This window comes from Oenanthe melanoleuca, chromosome 4 (genome assembly GCF_029582105.1).
Source record: "Oenanthe melanoleuca isolate GR-GAL-2019-014 chromosome 4, OMel1.0, whole genome shotgun sequence".
In the NCBI taxonomy this organism is placed as follows: Eukaryota; Metazoa; Chordata; class Aves; order Passeriformes; family Muscicapidae; genus Oenanthe; species Oenanthe melanoleuca.
The window spans coordinates 17,432,415-17,455,991 of record NC_079337.1 but is presented as its reverse complement, the minus strand read 5'-3'; the positions used below and the strand labels follow the sequence as shown (position 1 = coordinate 17,455,991).

At 39.8% G+C, this 23,577-nt stretch overlaps 1 protein-coding gene across 6 annotated transcripts in view; it reads right to left on the bottom strand.

The window, feature by feature from the left end:
- Positions 1-16,221, bottom strand: part of CCSER1 (coiled-coil serine rich protein 1) — a 592,978-nt gene extending 576,757 nt beyond the window's left edge. The window contains exon 1 of one of the 6 annotated variants that reach the window (XM_056489913.1): positions 16,019-16,221. The gene's annotated coding sequence lies outside the window, so the exon portion shown is untranslated. Of the gene's footprint in view, positions 1-15,489; positions 15,734-16,018 lie in introns of those variants that run through there. The other 5 variants (XM_056489914.1, XM_056489912.1, XM_056489915.1 and 2 more) reach the window with 5 other exon arrangements.
- Between the last annotated feature and the right edge of the window lie 7,356 nt (positions 16,222-23,577).

The following is a 23,577-nucleotide window of genomic DNA, read 5'->3' as shown; positions in this document are numbered from 1 at the left end:
GGAAACCAATTAAATTAATTAACCTCTCTCCATCAATTTTTCTATTAAGTCTGTCCTCATGTGTAAGAACATGAAGATGGAAGAGGCTAGATCATTTCCCTATTCTAAGCTGTAAAAAAAATAAATTAACGGATAGACTAATCAGCATGTACAGTGAAAATTGCTTCCATTTTTAAAGTATTTTAAACAGAAAATACCTGGGCTCTCCTAAAATAATTGCTTTTTTAATCCATCCATCACAAAGGCTTAAAATAAAATTTACCATGTGATTGTGTGCATGCCAGGAATAGTTCTATTATTCTCAGATTTTAGGGATGGAGTAATCAAAATGAGCACTGCTTCCGACCTGCTATATAACAGTCTACACAAATTAGTTCCTTCATATTCAGATTCCAGGTTTCATAGAAGCACTTTTTTGTACTTCCAACTACTAAACACCATTCTATTTCAAGAGCCTTCCTCTCACCTGCACTTGCACTTCCATATTTGTATTCATCAAGTTCTTTCTTTTTTCCTGTTAAATCAAACAAGCAGACCCTCTTTAACCCCTCAAAGTAAAACATTTTCTGATTTTTGAATAAGCTTCCCTCATTTTCTCAAAACCCTCCACAAAAGGACATGCTATTTTTCAATGTAAAACACCAAACTGACTTGTTCCAGCAAGCCTCACTAACAAAATAAACAGCACAAAAAACATCTCCTTTATTTCTGCTCAGCAGTCCCCCATGCACAGACCCACAGTAGCCTCATACCCTGTATGACAGGGGGATTGGTGACCCACTGCTCCAGGGAGTCACTGTTTTTCTAATGTAGTTTAAGGGTGACCTAAATCTTCGCTTTCTATTCATTCAATGTTTCATTTAGCTTATTAAAATGAACCCTGTACAAGTGAGTTCAGCTTATTATGCAGCCCAGATCACTCTGAAATTGAATTCCTCTTATTATGCATACACCAACAACCTTTTTGTTCACGTAGAACCTCAAAGTTTAAGAACTAATTTTTGAAAAGAAGCCATGCTAGTCATGACCATGGGGCTTTTCACACCTCTATCTATTAAAGGGTCAAACTGTGACACACACTGTATAAGAAAGTAGGGGAGATCAGACACAAAACACAAATACCTCTAGAGAGAGGATTTTTGCTTTCTGTGAATACAGTTGAGAGGCTAAAATACCATTAGCTATGAGAAATCTAATGTTAATCTGAAGTCATATTACAGAATCTGGAATTAATTCAGCTGCCAAGAAATTACTGCCATCATTAGATAAGTATAAAACAAGATCTCTCTCCCTTGTTTAGCCACGTGGGACAGTGGATTATCAAAGTTCAAAAAACAAAAATAAGATAGGCAGCATTCCCTGAGCTCATAGCATAAGATTGTCAGCTCATGCAATTTGCATTACCTTGGGCACTGCAGATATAACCAGCTCTCACAGAGACTTCCAGTTCTTAATTTCTACAATTTAAAACACTTCTGAGGGCGGGTTCTGAAGGCAGAACTTGGATCTGGGGCAGCCATTCCTACGATGCAGCCAGGCCACACGTCCATCTCATGCACATGCAAAATCTTATCCTCAGGAAGAATATAAGATACCAACCCTCTCAAAATATTCTTCCTACCATTTTCATGCCAGAATTCCTGCATACTTGGTAACACTAACTGGACTTCACATCAACTTGTCCTGCATTCCCTTTAGAACACACAGGCTTTTAACCATCAACACACATTTTGGCATGAAGCTTCAAGTTTACACACCCACTGCATAAAGACCATGTAAAATTCATTTTTTTAACTGGCTACCGCTACTTTCATTTGCCACAGCCAGTGACAAACAAGAAACAAAAATAATGTATTTCAGGTAGAAAAAAATTTTGCCAATACCATTTTTCACACCCACAACTGATCTAGACAATGTATACATGGTTGAGGCAAAAATTCTTTAAGCCAAAAGAATCTTTAAAATTTGATCATTATATTTTCTAAGAGCGCTCTTTCCTCACATCAAGTTGTATGAATCACTCCAATTAAGTCCAGCCTTTTCTCTGAAAGCCACAACTTTATAATAATGGATTTCCATCATAAAATTAAGATCTTTGAGGTCTCCATGCCTAACTGTGACATCAACAATTTCATATCTTGAACTAATACTTCATTTCATTATAGCCTAAGGGGTGGAAATAACAGCATACCTGAAACGTCTATCATGAACTGAAAAGATTAGAAAGAAAAATCCAAAGATGCAGGAATTGCTGAAATGGTGCTTTAAATAGACTTTAAATATTTAAAATATTTTGCTAAATTATTCATTGAATGTTTAAAAATACAAGGATTAGCTCTCAATTTTGGTATCTGTATATTGTTTTCTTCATCTCCATCACTTGCACAGTCTGCACTTTCTAGGGAAGAGTCCTGAAACCCCATTAGCAGCCTGAATTACTTTTGGATTTAGGGACAGCTTAACCCAGCTTTTCAGTAATGACAGTATTTTCTCAAAAGCCATAGTGGTTGTTACTAGCTTTAATGTTTGTTATACTCAGTACATGGTCAAAAAGTGATTTAGATGAATGAAGTACTTCAGCATGAACAACATTGCTGTAAGTCGTGCACCCTCCTCAGCCCAAGGACATCAGTCTGTTCCTCCATGCAATGCCAAGTAACCATATTCCTTTCAACTACACTAGCTCATGCACACCAGAAAGCAGGCTAGGAGCTGCAAGAAAGCTCCTGTCCTGCTAGAAGTCTATGCTATCTCCCTCTTTCTAAGCTAGGCAGATCTCCCCAAGAGACAGCAACAGCGAAGTGCCACGTGAGGACAAAGGATCAGCCTGATCCAGAGGCTCCCAAAGGGTACAGTCATTTACATGGCAGGGATCTGGAGATGCACTCAGCTAACAGGGGTATGCAGTGTGAAACCATTCCACAAGCACTAAAATTCTAAGGATGGAGAAGCAGGAAAGCACACTGGTCCTCTTGCTAGAACAGACCTAGAAGATTTGTTCCTTGTGATAACTCTACTGCAAGCTTTTGTGAAGGTACATAATTAAAAAAAAAATTAAATAAAAAAAAAGTCCCACATCAAAAACTGCTACGTAGAACAACTGAAGCATAGGATATGAGGATCTGCATTGTTCTGGTAAAGCAGAAGACCCACATGCTGCTCCATTTGAACAGAGTCCAAAAGAGAGACAGAAGGTAAAAACAGCCTAAGAGGCTGTCTAGCCTCTCACAATACATCCTTACGGTGAACAAGGGTAAGCACCAGGACAGATGGCAAAAACTTTTAAAGCCTACCAGTGGCCTTCTTTTCCTTTGTAATCAGATGTAGTTGCAGAGATTAGCACAACATAGTAAACAGTTTGAAGATTACATGGAAATTCATCTCTGCATGTATCTACTCCTACGCAAATAAACAAACACAGAATATATTCTGTTTTATCTCCAGCCACATTAGGATTTCAGTTTCCATCAAACCTGACCTTTTCAGTAAATGCCACACTGCTGGCAATCCCTCAGGGCATTAAAGGGACAAAGTGAGGCATGCAAACAGTCTATTGTCCTGTGTAGGAATACACCTGGTGCAGGTAGCAGGGTTTGCAAGCTGCAGATTGAAATGAAGATTGAGTTCTGGGTGGAAACCCAGACAAGAGGCCATGAACTGTCAACCCTAGGGATAACAAAGAGCATGAAGATGGATGACACCAGCCAGCTGGGTGGAGACTGAGAGGCTGGCAGGAGCTGAAGATTCAGGAGGAAAAGCAAAAATATCTCCTGAAATAATTTTAGCTGTGCATATCTCAGTGACTATTGTCTTTCCCTTAATATCACAAACGTATGCAGAATATTACTTTGTTCACTTATACAGACTACACTAGCAGCATACTTTGAGAAAGAATTGTAGGACAGGGAATAAAAAGAATCACATTTTGTTCATAATAGCTTTTGACTTGGGAATCCAGAAGACATCCACACAGCATACTCTGGTTAATTTACTTTGATATGTGAAGATTAACTCCAGGGAAATAAAAATAATACATTCAAGGATTCTTTCACCACCCCTGTAATTGTTTCTATTGTCACAGATTCATTAAATCCCTCTGGTAAACCCCTAAGTATTACAAGCTGCTGTATTCAAGATAATAAAGTAGCCCATGAAATAACTTTCCTCAATAACCATCATTCATAATAGATAAATTACAAAAGGTCTTTTTAACATACAGTAACTAGAGCTCAACTGAAGTACAACCAGCACTGACTGAAGCACAACTAACTGGAGCAAAGGCAAAACAATTACAGTGCAAAGGAAAAATCCCCGTTTAAAAAAGGATGGCTCACCCTTGGGTCACTTTGCTGTACCCTGCACACCAGTTTATCTCAGCTGAAATTGTCATTCCCATAAACTGGTGCATTTTTTGCACACAAGCTCAGCAAACATTTTTTAGTGGAATGCAGCAACACCTGCCTGACAGAGCAAACCAAGCTCATTTTATATCCAAACATGACTTGAATAATCACAGTACTGCCCTGCCCAAACTGTTTTCCAAAATAAACAAACACACGAGGAGGATTTTGACGTTCTTACTGTGCCAAACACTTACACAATATCATTATTTTTCATAGTCACTCTCTTCAACATTTTTTCTGTAACTCAGGAAAGTAATATGCTTTCCAAATCTTAGCACAAAGACTGAAGTACTGAAACATAACATTCTTTTAAGTTTCTCTTGACACAAAGACTCCCTCCCTTGCTTTATTTCTAAGCTCATTTTCAAGTAGAGCAACAAACCACTTAAAACACTTCAGTAGAAATGCACTCTTTTTGAATACAAATGTTTGGATTTTCCATTCACGACTAATTGTTAAGTGTTTTGCTATTGCACAGAAAAACAGATGCCTCTGAAGTTTCCTCCTACTTCCCTATTTTGAACAAACCTTCTCAAACCAGAGGTACCAGAGACAAGATGAATGGCAGCAGAGCATAAATTACTGGTTACCCACCTTCAGCTGAGTATCTGTAACTGGAATCTTTCCCTCACTTATTACACTATGGCCAGCCAGCCCAATACACTAACTAGGCACAGTTTCTGTCTGTTCTTTCAAGCACTCAGGTTAGTTCAAAGCAAAACCAATTCAACTTCCACTTAGTCACAGCAGGGTTTGTTTGGGCTTTCCATTCTTTTCTGACAGCACAGAACAAAAAGAAGTCTGGCCTTCTTTGCTTCTGCCCATAGATGTGCTGAGTGTCAATGTGAACAGAACAATTAAAAAACCACAAGACTTGCTATCTTTCCAGTCAAAAGCTGAGTTAAATAAAAGATTCATGGCTTGAGGACTTCAGGTAAGCAAGTAATTAAAAAAAAAAAAAAAAAAAAAAAAAAAAGAAAGAAAAGAGAGAAGCAAATCTTCAGGTGTTGTAAATGGATACAACATAAGAGCTTAAACAAATCAATTCTCATCAAGCAGGCGTCAGTCCAACACCCTGAATAAGTGCTCCACCCCACACTTTCAAAAAAGGTGATATAAAATACCCCAGGGGAAGGGAGGAAGACCATTTAAAAAAAAAAAAAAAAAACAAAAAAAAAAACAAAAAAACAAAACCAAAAAGAAAACCAAGCCCCAAACAAACAACAACTTAAAAAAGGGACTCAATTTTTTTTTTCCTCATATGCTATTAGGAATACCAGACCTAACACGGCATAGTTACCTACAGATTTGCATGCTGTGGTTGGTTCATTTCAATGTCTAAGGAGCTCCAAGCAGCTGGGACACATACAGGACTCCTCTCCTAGGTGGACTCTTTGATACTCATCATAAAATGCAGCCTTTCTTTCAGCCAGTGAATTTACCTGAGTGTCTCTCCTCCAATTTCTCAAAACTTAATAAAACTTCAATTCATTTTTTAGACTTTCAGTCTTTTGTTGAATATTGCTGAAAGCAACCAAGAAGTTCAAAATCATCTGGTGCAGTTTGTGCAGTAGGATCCTTGGACAGTAGAATAACAAGTATTGTTTCCATTGAAAAACAGGATTGTTTTTGTTTTCTCTGTAATGTGTTTGCATTTTTTGTCCAAGCAGCATTAATTTACCAAAGGTTTGCAAGCTTCATTTTTAATGACTAGGACAGAAAACCAGTTTCAAGAGGAACAGAAAAGAACCAACAACATACCAAGGAAGAGGTGCTAGAGGCACTGCAGATCAAAAGCTATTGCATTTTCTGCCTACTCCATCCTTCTTTCACTGCCATCAGCAGCTACTGCTCAGGATAATAAATACAAACAGGAGCTACAAGCAATATATGTGTTGAGCTCCACTGAAGGAAGCAGTGCTGTAACAGCACCTGAGGACCTAGACCCACAAGTCTACATCTGACAACAGCTTTAAATTTCTCTCTTGTTTATTACAAAAAAAAAAAAAAAAAAAAACTTCTGTAGATTTCACATAGTTACTGTTTTTATTATCTAAATTAGAAAGAAATAATGGTCTCTAAAAATGTACTAATAAAAAAACTAGGCAACAAAAGGAGTTTAAACTCTCCCCCTTTTTTTTTTTTTAAACTGTAAGGGAAGGGCATCTTCACTGTCCTTCCAAGCCTTCCAAAGATCCTTCACTTGATACAGTTGTTTAATTTCTCAGTTCTTCACCTACAGCTCTCATGCCTCTCTCAAGCTGCTCTGTGTCATGTCAAGTCTTGTTTTGTTTCAACTATACAAACCCTTTATGACAAGGATTTAGTCTATATTTAGAAAATGCTGCAGAAGATAGAGTGCTGTGTAAGTGTTTTACTGTTTCTCTGGTGTTCAACATTTTGGAAGTCACATGCACTGTCCTAAGCAAACTATAAGAAGCATTACTGTGATTAGGGAATCACTTCTCTTATACATACATTTCCCCCCTTTAACTATTTTCAAAGCATACAGAATCACAATGAAACATTTACAATGCAAAGTGTCAATAAAATTCAAATGAAAGCATGAGAAAATAGACAAATCTAAAATTTTCACACCCTTTTCCAACAGTAACTTCTTGCTCACCTTCTTCAATAAACAGTATCATCCTAAGGCCCTCTCAAATCAAGGCTACAAATCATGTGTGTATTGCAATATACAGCTTTGAGAAGCACCTCCTTGCCCAACAAAGAAAAAAAAAAAGCAACCACAAAAAAAGAAAAAAAAAAGTCCCTGCCCCCCCAAACAAACAAACAAACAAAAAAAAAAAAAAAAAGAAAAAAGAAAAAAAAAAAAGAAAAAAAGAAAAAAACTTAAAACCAGGATAAGTAGTATTTTTTTTGCTTTTGTTACTTTCTGCCTACCCCTGCTCCCAGTTATTAACTATTTGGATATCTGAGAGTAGATTTCTGTTTCAATTGTACTGTTGCTAAAGCAATACATGAAAGAAATCCTTCTTTTTCTGAACCATTCACTATTCTATATTAAAAACAGTGTCACTTTCAACTGAAACCACCACTGCCAACCTTCTTTCAATGAAAACATTTGCATTTTTAATATATATGCACACAAACACACATTTGTATGCAGTATTTACCCCAGAAAATTTATCCCTAGAGCATCCCAGGAACATTATGCATCCTTGAAGCAACTCACAGGATGGATTAGCTAAAAACTTCAATCAAGTCATATTAACATCCTAGTCTCCTTCACTTGCTAACACCCTGAAATTGAAGCTATTACAGGTAAAAATGGTATGTGTCCCTTGACAAAGAGGATTCAGATGCCTAAGTTATTAGGCCTTTAGCTAAGCCATGTAAGGTTGCTTGCATGCTCTTAGCTCATGCCAAATACTAAATGAAAAGAGGTAACTAGCAAAACTAACTATTAAAATAGACACAAGTGTTGCAGAGCTGCAGATCTGGCAGTGTAAAACAGACTTGTAGCTTCTGGTTCTGATTTCTGCCTGTTAGAAGTTTAATCTGTAACAAAACCTATCATTAATGGACAATTGTGCATTACTCCCTTATTAAGGGCCATGAGCAAGTACTAAAGACTGGTGAGAAATCTGCTGAGACACTGCCACAGACAGACACCAAAACCATAATTGACCAAGATCAGGATGTTGGGATGAAGATTTAAAGACAACAGACATTACCTTGCAGCTCATGGAACTAATCCCTACATTTCTTCTAACACCCTTTTTGTGGCTGAGTAGAACAAAGACAGAGAGCTGGGAGAAGACAACTGCTGATTTTCCCTTCATTCTCCATCACCTCTCCTCTGTGTCTTTTTCTTCCCCATCTCAGCAAATGCCCCAGAGTTTGCTAGTTATAAAATAAAGATTAGTAGATAAAAAGAAGCCACTTGTGGTGTCAGCTCTTATCACTTGATAAACTAATTTTATAATATTTCTTTTATTTCCTCCTCATCTACTCCATATGCATGTTTTTCACAACTCTGCAGCTGGTATTATTTTGAAACACTTTTCCCAAATCTTATATTCTTCCTTCTACTTTCCAATTATTCATCTATTTCTTAAAATTTTAAGTCTAGGCAATCATTTTAACTACCCTGGTCTTCTGAATCTCTGCTCCAGCTAGACTTCATAAAAATTCTAAATGCCTTGTGTTGTCCCCTTGCATAATCATCATTAGTATAGAATAGGTACCTACAAGTACAAAGCAGTTTATTTTCAGACACTCAACTTACTCATATAATTTGTACTTGACATCTTAAATATTTTAAAATTTCTATTCTTTTGGACTGACTTATTGTAAGAAACATTCTCATAACCCAATTTTAGAAGTACTAAGAATTGAATGATGAAACAAAAACCATCAAAACAGTACAAGCTCAGTAACTGTTGAAAATCAGCCCTTGAAAAAAAATAAAATGTACAAAGCAAACAAATACTAAAATATTATTTAAGGGTATAATAAAGGCCTCATTAAAAACAGTAGCAGTGCTGCCCCTGGGCTAAGAGGCCAACATTTCTCTCTGAGGTCACATCCACTACATTGAAAAAATGGGTTCAATGGGTTATATGTCCTACTCACAGTATAACCTCTGTACTAACTAGCTACAAAACTCTACATATTCACATAATTCAAAATTTAAATTCACACAAAACAAAACCATTTTATTTTGCTATTAACAGAGATGGCAGAGCCTGCTATCACTTCCTTATACCACATCTGCTTGCACATAGGAAAACAGGAAAACCAGAAGAGAACAGGAGATACCCACATGGCTCTCCCAGCCCAGCATCCCTGACAGCTCGTTAACCTCCAACAGAAGAAATCAACTGGAATGCCTTTAAGGGCTGCCTCTGGAAGATATGCAGGGGTGCCTTCACTTGCTGGGTGGGCTGCTGTCCAAACAGCCAAGTAGTCATCCAACAGGTAAAGGGTCTGGAACATAAAACCTATGGAGAGGCTGAGGGTTCTACAGGCTGGAGAAAATGAATCTCAAGGGAGACCTTATCACCCCCAACAAGTACCTGAAATGAGGCTGTGGCTGAGGCACCCCAAGGCTGTGGGTCAGCCTCTACTCCCAGCCAACTGGCGGCAGGACAAAGGGAGCCTGAAGTTGCACCAAGGAAAGTTCAGGCTGGATATTAAGAAAAATTTCTTCCCTGGAAGAGTGGTAAAGCATTGGAACAGCAAAGTAGTGGAGTCACAGTCCCTGGAAGTATTAAAAAAAATGAGACACAGCACTTTGTGATATGGTTTAGTGGGCAAATTGGTATTTCATAAAAGGCTGGACTCGATCCGGCAGGTCATTTCCAACCTTAATGATCCTATGATTCTATTATACCACAATGTTTGTGCTTCTGCATGCAAATTGAAGCTAATCTATGTTATAGGATATCAACTTGGACATGCCATTTCCTGCAGATGCTGGGTGGCCCAACTTAAATCATACTTGGTTAAATATCAAGAAATATTAAAAGCTTAACATGCCACTTAAAGCACAGTTGATACCTTACACTCAGAGCTGAAGGCATAATCTGCACTCAAGGTATTTGAGGGATATCAATGAATGTGAAAAAATGCACAACATATTGCAGCATCCCTTTACTTCAAATAAATATGGAAAATCATTTTTCCTGTTGCCATTTTCTCTCACTCATCTCCCTTCAGCAAAATCAAGAGAAAAAAAACCATTAATTTATTATTGCAGAATTTGTTTTCCAAGGCAGTTTATTAATATTTCTGAATATTCCAAATAAAATTAGCTTCCTAGCATTTTCATCCTTCCAATATATACACTACCATTCTTATTTAAAGCTTCTGTGTTAACAATGAAAAAAATATTCTTGCACAGAATAAAGTAATAGGTGTAATGACAACTAATAACAAAAAAAAGAAGGCAATCTATTCTTGGCAGGACTGTTACTCTATTTCCATTGCCTTTGTGCCACAACATGTTCAGTTGGTCACCAAGAATCCAGTCAGCATATTTTAAAGTCATAAAACCTGACAAAACAATTACCAAGGCTCCTATTCAAATCAGTAGCAATTCTGCCACTGGGCAAAATTTCTTCAAGAATAGATGGTAAAACTCTGCTCTTCTCTCTCCTCACCAGTCATTTAGTTAAAAAATGAAGACAAAACACTTTCAATTAATAAATAAATGAGACAGGACAGTTCTGAAATATAGCCCTACAAATTGGCACTGCACTAAATTAAGCTAAAAGACACTGTAGAATTTGGAATTAGCATCTAGCACTCAGGACAAAGCACAAACTGCTGGTGTATTTGGATACTGGCAGAGACTGTCACTGCCACCTGAGCAAAGCATACCTCTCTGACCACATTTTGGATGTACTGGGTGACTGCATCTTTCTCTCAGTGTGAAATTTGGCTGGTGTGGCACACAGAGACAGTTTAACATCAGTGGGAGGTGACATCTGAACAGACATCATTGCTTCTCAGGTAAATGACAAGATTCAGGCTATACCACAAGCAACACACAGATAAGAAACTTGTTGAATACTTCTGTACTCTCATCCAAACCTAAATCCCACTGTACTGTACAAAACCAGTACATCACTTTGCACTGTTGTTTTCATATTAAAATATTTAAAGAGATCACACAAAGATGACACATCAATCTAGGATCAGTAAAGGAGCCCAAAAACAAGCATAAAATAAGCAAAAAAAGTTAGAGCTGGATATGCACCAAACAACAGACTTTGAGAACCAATGATTTGCACTGCCAAAATTTATAAAGGAGTGTTTTTAAAAGCTTCCTACTAGTCTGTCACAACTGCTTCTTCACACTAGAAAACAGCTGTGATCCTCAGAAGCATTACTGACTGAGCTGGATCTCAAATTCCTGATAGGCTAGAGCATTATAAAAAATTAAGTGGCATTTCCTTAAATAATGTAAAAGCATCATTACATTCTACGAGTGCAGAACTGCTTTCTCTCAAACTTGACAACAAAATGAAATTCAGGAAAAGCTCTTTTGCCTAGACTGAAAAAAAACACCTGATAGTAATTACTCTTTACTGAGAAAATGCTGCATGACTTTACACACAATCCTATAATTGGATCTGTAAGAAGTTTCCACATCTATGCCAAGTTATCAAACAAACTATATAAACACAGTTAATCCATTAAGATAAGACTGTGGGACTTGGGATGTATATCCCAGCTCAACTGTCTTTATCACAAATCAGCTGTGCGACTTCCACACATCACTGCTTCAATGTCCCATGCATGAGGAAAAGAACTACACACCCATACCTCAACACTCACGTGGGCCTTCATAGCAATCATCAGGGCAAAAACACAGCACCATGTTTAGATACAAAACCATCATCACTCAGATCTCAATCCCTCTCAACAGTGTATTTTTAATTTTTAGGTTTTATTTTTGTGCAGAATTGCAAAGCACATGCGACAAGACTACGGTGCAAATTTAATAAAAATCTTGCTTCTTCCACATCTAGGTCTTCACTACTTTTACTTATTGCCTGCCTATAGCTTCTTTTTCCTTACTATAAACCAAGTATCCTAAATAAGTCATATTTCTGGTGAAGGCAGCAGACTTCATAGAAAGCATTTATTATTATTATTACTATCATTTCACTACCATACAACAGACAAATGATACTACAGCCTTCAGTCATGGAGTGAGTTTGTATTATTTAACCAATATACCCCACAGTGCAGTGAGAACAAGTCAAGAAGTAAGTAAAAGTAACCACACATTTAACTAGCAAACAGCTATAGAGGTTTAATACTGATGCCTGTAAATGTGCAGCTGTATCTTCCATACTCTTACAGTTACAGGCCCTTGCTAAAGCACAGGAATATACATGAAATCTTACCAGTGCAAATGACAATACACATTTTAGGAACGTGCAAGTTCTGTTACTTTACATGCCATCTCACACAGTCAGTACACTCAACTAAACTAAAAAGCCTAATACAAAAGCATATTTACTTTATCAAGGTAACCCAGTTTACAGTCACTGCAGAAAACTTCCAAATAAAGGCAATATTCAGAGAAAAACCTAAAGAAAGTGCAGTCATTTTTCAGGAAACAAACTCAGCCCCTACTTGCCATTATTTATGTGTGTATTTCCTTCTGTTTCCCTCCCTCCCACCTGGTGATGAGCCCCTTCAGTTGCAGCAAAACTATTCTCAAGGGGAAGACATGAGGCACTGAAACTTACAACAAAGAGTAACTTGTACAATATAGAAGATACAGTTCAGTTCCTCACCACCAGAAGCTGGTAGCTATTTAATTTGACTAAGCATTCCTAAGGTTTCTTTTCCATTGATACGTTCACTGACATGTGAATATTATGTTATTTCATGTGGTGCTTTACTAGTATCAATCCTCAGACAAACCACAGTGCAACGTTCACTTTTTCTCTTGCCTCAAGGAAAGGTAAATATACTGCCTTCTTTTATCAGGAGGCCTCCAAAAGTACAGTGAAAACAATCTAATTAAATACTATGGAAGTGCCATGGCTCTAGAATATGTAGAAAGATTAATGATTTTTAAAACTATCATTGAGTTTAATTTTACAAAGTGCTTTTCTCAGTAACTTATTTCTTCCTGTGTAACTCCCAACATCATAAAAAAAATATATAGTGGTCATGATTCTTTGTAGTACTTCAGAGGGGCTAATCCAACAAAGCCAGAGTATCTTCCATGAACTTTCATGGAGGAGTGGGAATTTTCTCCCAATCCAATGGAGCAACTTCTCTACATTTCCCTTGGTTTATGAAACACTCTAGCAAAAAAAGCTCCAAAACACTTCCAAATCTAACTTCTTCATTGTCAACTTCAAAGGTTGTGACATTAGGTTTGAGTCAAAAAGGAGAAATCCAACCACACAGCTAACACAGTGCAAGAGATTGTGCTCTTGCACAATCCCCTGAGGATACAAGATGCTTTTCCCTTTTCTGTGACTAACAGACTTAAAAAACAAACATTAAATCGTCTAAGTCAGACATGGCACATGCTCCGTGTGTTGTTCCAGGTCCTCGTTCTGGTACAGCTCCCCAAATCTGTTGCCTTACTCAGGCCGGTACCGAGCTCTCCAGAAGGCAACCTCACTCAAAACACCAGCTACTCCAGAGAGTCCTGCCAAGGATTAGAGCCAGGGTTACAAGACTTCACCCTGTGGGCTGACCTTCCCACTGAACTAAATTCCCTCCCCAAACTATGGCAGAAAGCTGCTTAGCTTCTTTCCAAGCCAAACTGGGGAAGTTTATCGAACTACAGGAGCCACTGCACTCCAGACTCAAAGAGGTAAAGGAACCTCAGCTTGCAGAAAACACCCTTTGCTTCTATGTCTCACTTTTAGCAGATCCTGGACAGCTGTGTATTATTACCTTCTCCTAAGACAGTGCTGCCTATTTTTGGGATGTTGCTCTCTGGGATGCAAGAGATTAATAATATGTCAGTTGTCATCATGATGTTTCTAAGAGGACTTTCCAAGACTAGTTGTTCCTCTGTGTTATTCCAGGTCTGAGTCAGCTCTTCCCATTTACGTTTCCAATAAAACATTCTTGAAATACTTTTTACTGTTTCTGTAATAATTCCCTTTCTTACAGCAGTCTCAAAAATCATGGCTAAAGGAAGCCACCCCAGAGATGATCACTAATGCCAAAGAAACCCAAAAATGTACTATTACTACTTCCAGCTAAATACAAACGTTGCCATCCTTTATACCAATTGCATTTGTAGTACAGGCACACATACAATGAAAAGTTGTAAAAAGGAAAAAAACCCTCCTGAATGATTAGCCACAATGCCTTTGCTATCTGAGCTTTTTCAGTTCATTAATATTTCACTTTTATATATTCCTCAGCTGCTTTTACAACATGTTCCTTTTTCTCCTTCTTAAGTACGAGCAAAGAGAATTGTTTGAAGTAACTAGTAGACCTTGCCTCACATATCCCCCACCTCCATGCCCCCTGAGAGTTTAACACTTCAAGTGCTATATATACCAGACAGAAAAAAACATCTGGCACAGAGAGGGATAAGAGAATACTCTAAGTCTCCTTTCTAGTTACATTCAACTATAAAGGTGTGCAATAAGGAAATAAAGCATACTGCAGTTTGTCTATGCCAAGATGCTTATGCTGTCAATCCCAAAGGAGAGACAGAGACACAAAGCTGGGAGGGACAGGGGATCCCTTCTCGGTGGAAGAGCAAAATAAGCCTGTTCCTTTGCAAGACAACTTGCAGCAACATCCTTTCCTTGCCAAAAGTGAGAGACAGCCTCTTTAGCTATGGGAAGCTACACAAAAACTATCTCGAGGAAATAAAGGATTTCCATGAACCTCTTCCATAACAAGCACTACCATCACCATCTGCTCCACTTTTTAAGCTTGCCATAAGATTTTGGAAAGCACACGCAGCATCCTCCAGCTCCAGCCTCCAAATCCATGGCAAAGGTCACACATGACCGCCAGTAGCCGAGCCCTACCCATTCCTATTTCTGAAACCACTTCTTGTCATTTTCACAGGTTAATTTCAGATTGCCTAACACACACACACGGAGGGGAAAGGGGGGGGCGGAAACAGAAAGAATAAGCTCCAAAAATGAACAAAACCACGGTGTGATTCATCCCCGTCACCTGCAGCAGCGAGGCCGGAGTGAGGGCCAGCGAGGTTCAGCCGCCGTGCCCCGCATCCCCGGCAGCAGCGCGGCCCCGCCGGGGCACACCGAGCCCCGGCCGCCCCGCCACAAAGACGCCGGTGCCGCCGGCCCCCGCAAACCCGCGGCGCTACCGGAGCGCGGCTGCCGCGGATCAGCGCGGAGCTGCGGCACCGGCAGCCCCGATCCCCCGCCGCCCCCACCGCCGCAGCCGCGGGTCGGCGCAGGGCGCCCGGCGGCCGCCGCCCCGCCGGCGGGCAAGGCGAGGCCGAGGCAGGGGAGACACCGCCGGATCACCTCGGCACCTGCCGAGCGGAGGACGCGGCCCCGCCGCCCCGGGGCACCCGCAGCCCGCGGACCCGGCGGCGCCCCGCGGCCTGGCCCGGCGGTACCGCCCGTGAGGGACGCGTTACCTGGCCGGGCTCCTCCAGCGCCCGACGCGCTCGCCGCTCGCCGGCGGGGCCCGGGACCCTCCTGGCAGCGCGGCACCGGCGCTGCCCCCGCCCCGCTGGGTCGCTGCTTCGCTGCGTCGCCGCGGCGCGGGGAGAATAATCCGCGCGGAGCGGCGGTGCCCCGGTGTGTCAGTCCGTCCGCCCGCCCGTCATGTTGCGGCCGGTGTGTGTGTGTGCGTGTGTGTGCGCGGCGGGCGGGGAGGAGGCAGGGCAGGAGCGGAGGGAGGGATGCGGGGGCGGGCCGGGGCGGCGCTTCGCGCGGGTGCCGGTGCGGGGCGCGGGTTCCGCGGCGCGGAGCGGGGCTGTCGGGCTCTCCGTGTGTCTGTGTGTGTAAGGGATGGTGAGCGTGTGCCCGCCTGTGTGTGCGCTTACCCCGTCTGTCCGTGTCCGTGTGTCCCCGCGCGGAGCGGCTCCCCCGGCCTCGGGCGAGAGGCGAGCAGCGGAGAGGAGAAAGTCCGAGTTCTCCCCGCTCCCGTGTGTTGACACTCACCATCTGCTCAGGGATTTGTACGTATTACTCTCTTTCCCGAAGGGTGGCGGAGCCCTCTGATTTCACTTCCTCGTCCTCTTTTCCAGGGATGTTTTGTAATTATTTCCCAGTTGCTCCGTAGCCATCCCGGTGCGTTGCTGGTCCTAGGGAGGGAATAAGGAAACAGCGTTTAAGAAGCAGCTCGACGCCAAGGACAGGTCTCGGCTGCATAGGTCCAGGGGCAGGAGTGATTTCTTTGGAATATCAGGTGAGGGCGGAGGTCAAATACACGGCATTTAGATGTAATGAATTAAGTTACTTATTCAATTCCGAAGGATAAGATAAAGCAGAGAAATAGACGTGTTCTTTGTGACTAATAATTAAAGAATGACTGAGTTTTCATATCCCATTTTTTTGGTTTTGGGGGGTTTTTTTTGCCAATTTATACAGGCTCTCTCCTGTGTCGTCCACCAAAGTCAACTACCTTGCCTCGTTAAGAGCAATTGAGTAAAATGAGTGATGACTCAAAAGTGACAGGCTGCAGATTTGTGCCCTATCCTCTCATAAAAAATAACACACATAAAACCCCTGGCATTGAAGAAACATATTGACTTCGCAGACTTCAGCCTGAACAGGAATAAAGTGTGTTCATTCTGTAACATTGGTGCTTATGCTGAAACTGCAACCCAACAAACTTTCAAGTATTGGGCTACAGAAAAATGCAGATCCAGGATGGAGCTACAACTTGACAGCAGCATTGAGGTTCCATTGAAATTCTGAATAAGAGTTGTGTGAAAGTGCAGAAATCAGTATTGTACTTGGTATGAAAGCATCAGGAAACTGAATGCTTATAAACATGGTCTTTATAAAACTAATCTTTCAAACAAGTGAGTTCACCATATCTAATTATATTTAAATAAAACTGTCAGTGTGTTCAACATGTTCACAAGATTGTTCAATGAAATGTGATAACCAAATCTGAAGATGTTTCTGTTTCTTCTTGGGCCAGATAATAAACCCAAACCAGATAATATAGTTTACAGTCACAGAGGAAAATTTGGCATATGTAGCACATAGCAGCACAGCAAAAAATGCTGCGTGGAGAGAAACATTTTTAGTAACCTGTCATCTGCATTTAAAAGGCAAAAGACCGCATGTGACACAGCCCCAAGAGTGTTCATTATTGAAAGAACCTGCCTTCACAATTTGGGGATTTCAAATGAGAGTGTGCAGTAACCAGATGACTTTACTGAGAAGTGCTTTACAACATGCAAAGTACTTAACCAACTGCAGGGGCATGAGTCGTCCCAATGAAGATGAGGGTGTTTGTCACAAGTAAAATTATGGGCCTGCTTAGCCACTTTGTTAAGCTGAATCAGCCTTGACTGTAGAGGCAGACTAATCTGTGTTTTGCTGAATCAGGCATCTCCTAAGCGTCTTCCATGATTTTTGAACTCCATCTCCTTACTCTCCTTCATCCTTGTATTCGGCAGAAGATTCACAGAGCCTCCTAATAGTTAACCCTGGCTCTCTGGTTTCTATCAGTTCTCTTTCCTGATGTTGCCCTGAAAGGGCAGAAAAGCCCCTGTGATTAACCAGAATTTCCAGACATACTCACAACAAGTGATGCTTCCAGTGAAGTTGTCAAGGCTTTGATCAGTCCAGTGACACAGACAAACAACCAAGACAGCAGCTAGAGGTTGTATGGAACAATGTCACCTTTTCCAAATTCTAGAGATTAGGAGGGACCAAAAAAAGACCTGAGCATGGTCTTAAGTATTGTGCAATACCTGTGCTGAAGTAGGTTTGCTACCTGAGGCCCCAGCAGATAACTGTGGGAGTTACTGGAGGATGAGCATTTGTGGTAACCACACCCCAGATCTCCCCAAGCCTGTGTAACCTAATTCTCTTTTCCCTCTAGCTTCCTACTGGTGTGGCCCTGGTGACCCCAGCAGAAAGCCTCTCTGAGGCTATGACAGGGTGTTTCACCAAAATCTTCATTAGGTTTTGCTAGCACAACAAAGCCTAAAAAGGAAATTTCAGATTTAGAGGTGCAGATTCACCAGGAACAAGACATTCTTCATTGACTGAGATACATGTCATGGGAGTCATTACAACTGAAATGTCTGATTCCCTTGCATCATATCTGCTGGTTGTCTGCCTAAGTGATCCTAACTGCATGAATTTTGGATCTAGCCAGAGTTATAAAGAGTCCTTAGGGGTAAAATGGATTAATTTCTGCTTTGTAGGAGCATTTTATGACCCTGAAAGGTCCCAGTTTTGGAGGACAGCTAAGTATGCCAAGCATGACCACAGGTGGGAGAACAACCTCACCTTATCACTGGGGGACACCGAGACATCTTGGGAGGTCCAGGAGTTGCATGGACTTCACTAAGTGTTTTTCTCTTACAGTACTGTTTGAACCAGGCTGGCTTTAGGGGTGTTGTCATGCCATAGTGAGCGTGGAGGCTCAGGTCAGGTCCTGGTTTACCTTACCATGAGATGAAAGGGCAAAGGAGGCTTCCCATACCAAATTGCTTCCACTCTCCTTTCCAGAGAAATCTGTTCAGTGAAGCATTGTCACACTAATCAATATGTATTGGTTTTGTATAGCATATGATCATATTCACTTACACCTTTGGGGCAAGGATTAATCAGGTGACTTTCCCCTTGCTGTATATTCCATGTACGTGTAATGTACTGGATAAATACTGAAACCAGTCAGTTCATTAAAAGCTATGAATTTTATCATGCTAACACTGAAACCACGAAAGAGGTTGAAATCCACTTTAGTTAGTCATAAAATAATAATAATCTGAAGCATTTTTTGAATGAAGGCTTATGCATTTTGTTCCCTGCTTTTAAACAGGCTGTAGATTTATACTGTCTCTTGCCACTCTCAGCACCAATGGCAAAAATTGCACCACTTTCTAGAACTGTAACCACCTTCACTATTGAAGCCAGAAAGAACAATTATAACTAGAAATACAGAATTTATATTAATTTAAAAATATGAATGTTCCTTACTCTTCAAAATTCAGTTTAGTAAATTGAAGAAAAAAGAAAGGTTATTTGACTTTCAGTGGTGAGCTGACACTGATTTATCTCTGATGAAAAATCTCAGTTTGGCACTAAAAAAGGATCAAGCCCCATACCTGTACTTTTCACTTTGTTTAGTCTGTTAGAACAGCTCATCTATTTTGGCTTTACTATTTCCTTTCGAACAATTAATGCAGATATTATCATTGCTCATTGTTGGAAATTGTGATGCCAATGCACGTGTAACTACCACAGAAGAGCAGCAAAAAGATTTCTCTTTAACAAACCAACTTTGTGAATATATTTTTCTAGTTAATCTGATTTTAAACACTGTCAATATGTATGCAAGTTTCTTCCTTTACCATTATCAGCATGATCAAAAGCGTAAAAATCTTATCAGCTCTGATATTCATATAAATAAGATTACTGGTAAAGTTTGTTTACATAGCTGTAGAGAAACATGCCATAACTGGAGAATGAAGTTTTGTTTATCTAGTTCAGTTTCACTGGCAAAACTGTCTTGGTGAAGAAAATAATGCTTCTAACTCAGAGGCACATTTCCCCAGTAAAATCTGTGCATGCTGGCTGAGGGTCTAATCCTGAAGTAGGTGAGCAAACTTCTGGTTAACCTGAAGGACTCCAAAGCAGCTAATAAAAGCCTCCAATGGCTGTCTTGTGTGTTTCCATGCCTTTTTATTTGAACAAGGAGAGTCTGCATGAATGCAGTTTTACTTTTCATTCTGAGCTCTTTCACTTGGAGGATACCCATGACAAAGTATTTTGGTTCTGCAGACTACCAGCATATATTTGTAAATTATCTGTTCGTCTTCATAATCTTACTTAAATTGTGGAAACATTCTGGTTTGTCTAGGGAATTTTTTGCAGATTATTTTTTTATAATATTTACATGTTTGCCAAAATTGAGGTTGACAAGCATTCTTTCCAGCCTTGTTATTTATCCATTGTACAAAATAGGAAAAGGAAGGAAATCTGCTGAAAGGAAAAACTGTATTTCTGATTATAATAGGTTGTGTGCTAGCGTTGAAAACACAGTCCAAGGATGGTATTCTGTACCAGATAATAGAGGATTAAAAAAGAATAATATGTGCTGCATTTTTTGCTATCTGTGACTCCAATACATCATCACAGCAGGAGCTTCCTTCGGTACCAGTGAACCTGGGGGGGCTGAGCAAATTCTGCATTTAAGTCTCATTAATTTGATTTGCCCTGAGCCAAAATAGCACCTCAAGTTTTTCAGTGAGCAGAGAATTATTAAAGTTTTCCTCATGTGTGTGTAGTGAGCAACAACTTCTGTTTGCAGGCAAAAGGCCACAGACAAGACCGAAAAAAAGAGGTAAACATGATTTGAGATTATGCAGAGGAATGTAGAAGATCCATCTGTAAATATTAATACACCAAAACATATAAGGTGCACAGATATATTTTGTAGAATAACACCCAAAAGACTGCCCATACAGCACAGATGGGCTTCAGGGCCCTTAGTCTATTGTTGCAGCTGTTACAGATACTCCATACCACAGGATTTGCCCAGTACCCCATTCACCCATGCAGAGCAAAAACAGCTTTCCAGCACTACTTTCCCAAATTCTGCTTTTCACTTCTACTTCTGTACTTGTAACTTCTCCCCTGAAATGCCCATATTCTTCACTTGCCTATCAACTGATACAGACATCACAGAAAATATTTATCAACTCCTTCAGCTTGGTAAATTAAAAAAAATAAATAAATAAATAAATAAAAAAGTATCTCCTAGTAAGAACATCTAGATAGCCTTCAAATATTGGACAAAGAATAAGAATTAATGCCAAAATTTATTCAATTGGCTTGCATAATGATTAACCAGCATCTTGGCAACACCCAGAAAAAATGTGTAAGCTCATTCAGTTACTGATATTTTTCCACACAGCCTTTCAGCTTGGTGTTCAAGAGTAGTAATCTACCTAAAAAACAGACTAGAAATAAATACACATTAACTTCTGAGTTCTATCATGCATTATCTCTATATCTACCATGCAGTGGTCACATTGGTAAGAATGTGGAAAGCTGAACTTGGATGGTCACCATTGCTTTTTCAGGAGGCAGAGGATTTGGTCTTTGCATAAAACACTAGCTCCATATTTCCCCAAGGATAGGAAAAAACACAGTTTTTACATCTTTAGTAGTCACACAAACCAACCTGTGGCAACCCTCAAATGGCAATACAGTAGTAAAGATATGTCCAAGTTAAAATTAAAACATTTTAGGCTTAAAAAAAGCTTTGATTTTTTTTTTTTTAATGCAGAAAGCAGATAGCTTATGAACTATTGCACTTTGGTGTGCCTGAATAATCAATGTACTTATTCCTGTGCCCTGTCTGAGGCTGCAGCTAGAAAATGTATGTATGGGACTAAACGAACTGAGAGTATTGCATTGGCAGTCACTTGCTGGACTGAGGTTAGAGAAAAACATAGAAACAAACCAAAAAAAGCCCAAACAAAGCCCCTTTCTCAGCTTGACCTCATTGTCACGTCTCCACAGCGCCACCCTTACTTGGTATTTGCTGCCACAAATGACATGATCTCAGGCAAGTCCATGTAAAGGTGAGATGGTATTTTAACAGAGCAGCATTTGCATGGAAATTTCCAAATCGGCACCAAAGCCTAAAAGAGATTAGTTAGTGCCTTGCATTTCCCTTCAGGTTGCTATTACAGAAGGGATGGGCTTCCTTCATCAGCCACTGCACTGGCTGGTGTGATCACAAGGCTCAAGGAGAGAAGGGATGGAGCCACCAGGCCTCACAATGTGCAATCAAACTGAGACACAAAGACATGCTAAGATGCCTCCATTTCCACATTCATGTCTATTATACCTAGCCTCATACTTAGTATTTATGAAAGCAAGGGCATTTTCTTTATTTAGACATCTCATTTTAAAGCCTGTTTCCAAGTCTCTATCAAAGTCAGAGAAATGCATGTTATGATTTTGATTTAAGTGCAAGGTCTGCTGCTAGGGGCTGGAAATCTAGTCTGCTTAATGAATTTATTAGGCTTTGTCTTGCATCCTCAAGGATATTTATTACTCTATTACATACTCTATATTAACACACTATTATTTTTATGAACATCACAAGCAACCATGATGTATAACTCTACCACAGTCAGTATGAGGAAAAAAAAATCAGCACTTCCCCAAATATAGAAATGCTGAGTGTTGCCTCATGCACTGAATATTTGAACAAGCTCATATTTTGGCTCAGGTCCCTAAAGCACATATCCCTTCCTAGGAAATATGCATCTGGAAAAGAGGATCTATGTTAACAGGACAAGTCTGGTGTTCAACAAGAGGCACCAGCTCCCTACTGCACTTCTGTGGAAGTTTCTATTCAGTTGGTGATTGGTTTAAATGACCTGAAGGACGACACCAGAAAGGTCTGGTAACATCACCCTGGGTAATTTCTTAATTTATGCTAATTATAGCTACATAGATGTGATAAATGCCATTAAACAGACATATTTTCAGTAGTGTGGATTTCAAAAGATTTAGCACATGCAGAAGCATAGAGGGTGTGTGGAGAAAGGTACCAGAAATTTGTGGAGTATCTAATAGATACCCTTCACAAGCAAATAATTAAGACAAAAGACTTATTTCCCTAATATATAGTGACAATAATTCACACATCACAGCATTTTCTGACTTATGTCCCTATTTACTCTTCAAAATAGAAGTATACTTTTATATTTATCATGACAATTTACAAACCATATACGAACAATAAATAGGATCTTTCTGCGATCCCTGTAGAGGATAGTTATGAAATAAACAGATATTTCTTAGTAGCTCTATTTAGTTTTCAATTTTTCAGATTACTTTATCACATCTGTACCTAGCTTATAGACATCTTAGTGCCATTGGAGCTGACATTAAATAAAGATGGAAAATGAAAACCTGAGTGTTGCAGCAAGTAAAACATGCCAGTATATTAAATATGTGTTCATTAACACACACACAGAAATGCAGTGTGTTTTTCCCTCCCAAGGGCAACAGTAAGTTATGCCTCAACAAGCAGCATGGATTTATGTCCCTAAATGCTTCTCTCTTCAATAAACATTAGTATACCTGCCATGAAACCTGAGGAATCATATGTCCTTTAGTTAATTCCAAGATACTGAATTAATCTTTAAAAAAAAATGTGTTAGATAATTCTATTAATTAAATGACAATTTAAGAAAATAATTTAAAGACCCAAAACACTATAGAAGGACAATTTTTTTTTCCTGTAATGTAGGTATAGGACATTTTTACACAAACCTGTGGTTTCTGTGCTTTGACCAGATCCTGTGTTTGAAGTAATGTATAGAGGATTCTTTCAGGCAGAAATTGTAACTGGGTCTGTGGTTTAGCCCAGCAGGATTCTGGTCATTGCAAATCTTGGGGAATAAAAAAGTTAGAGATTCTGGAGAGCATATAGGAGCTATGGACCTAAATCCTATTAAAATAGCAGAAACTGGATACTAACTCCCAGAGACTTTCACAAATATTCC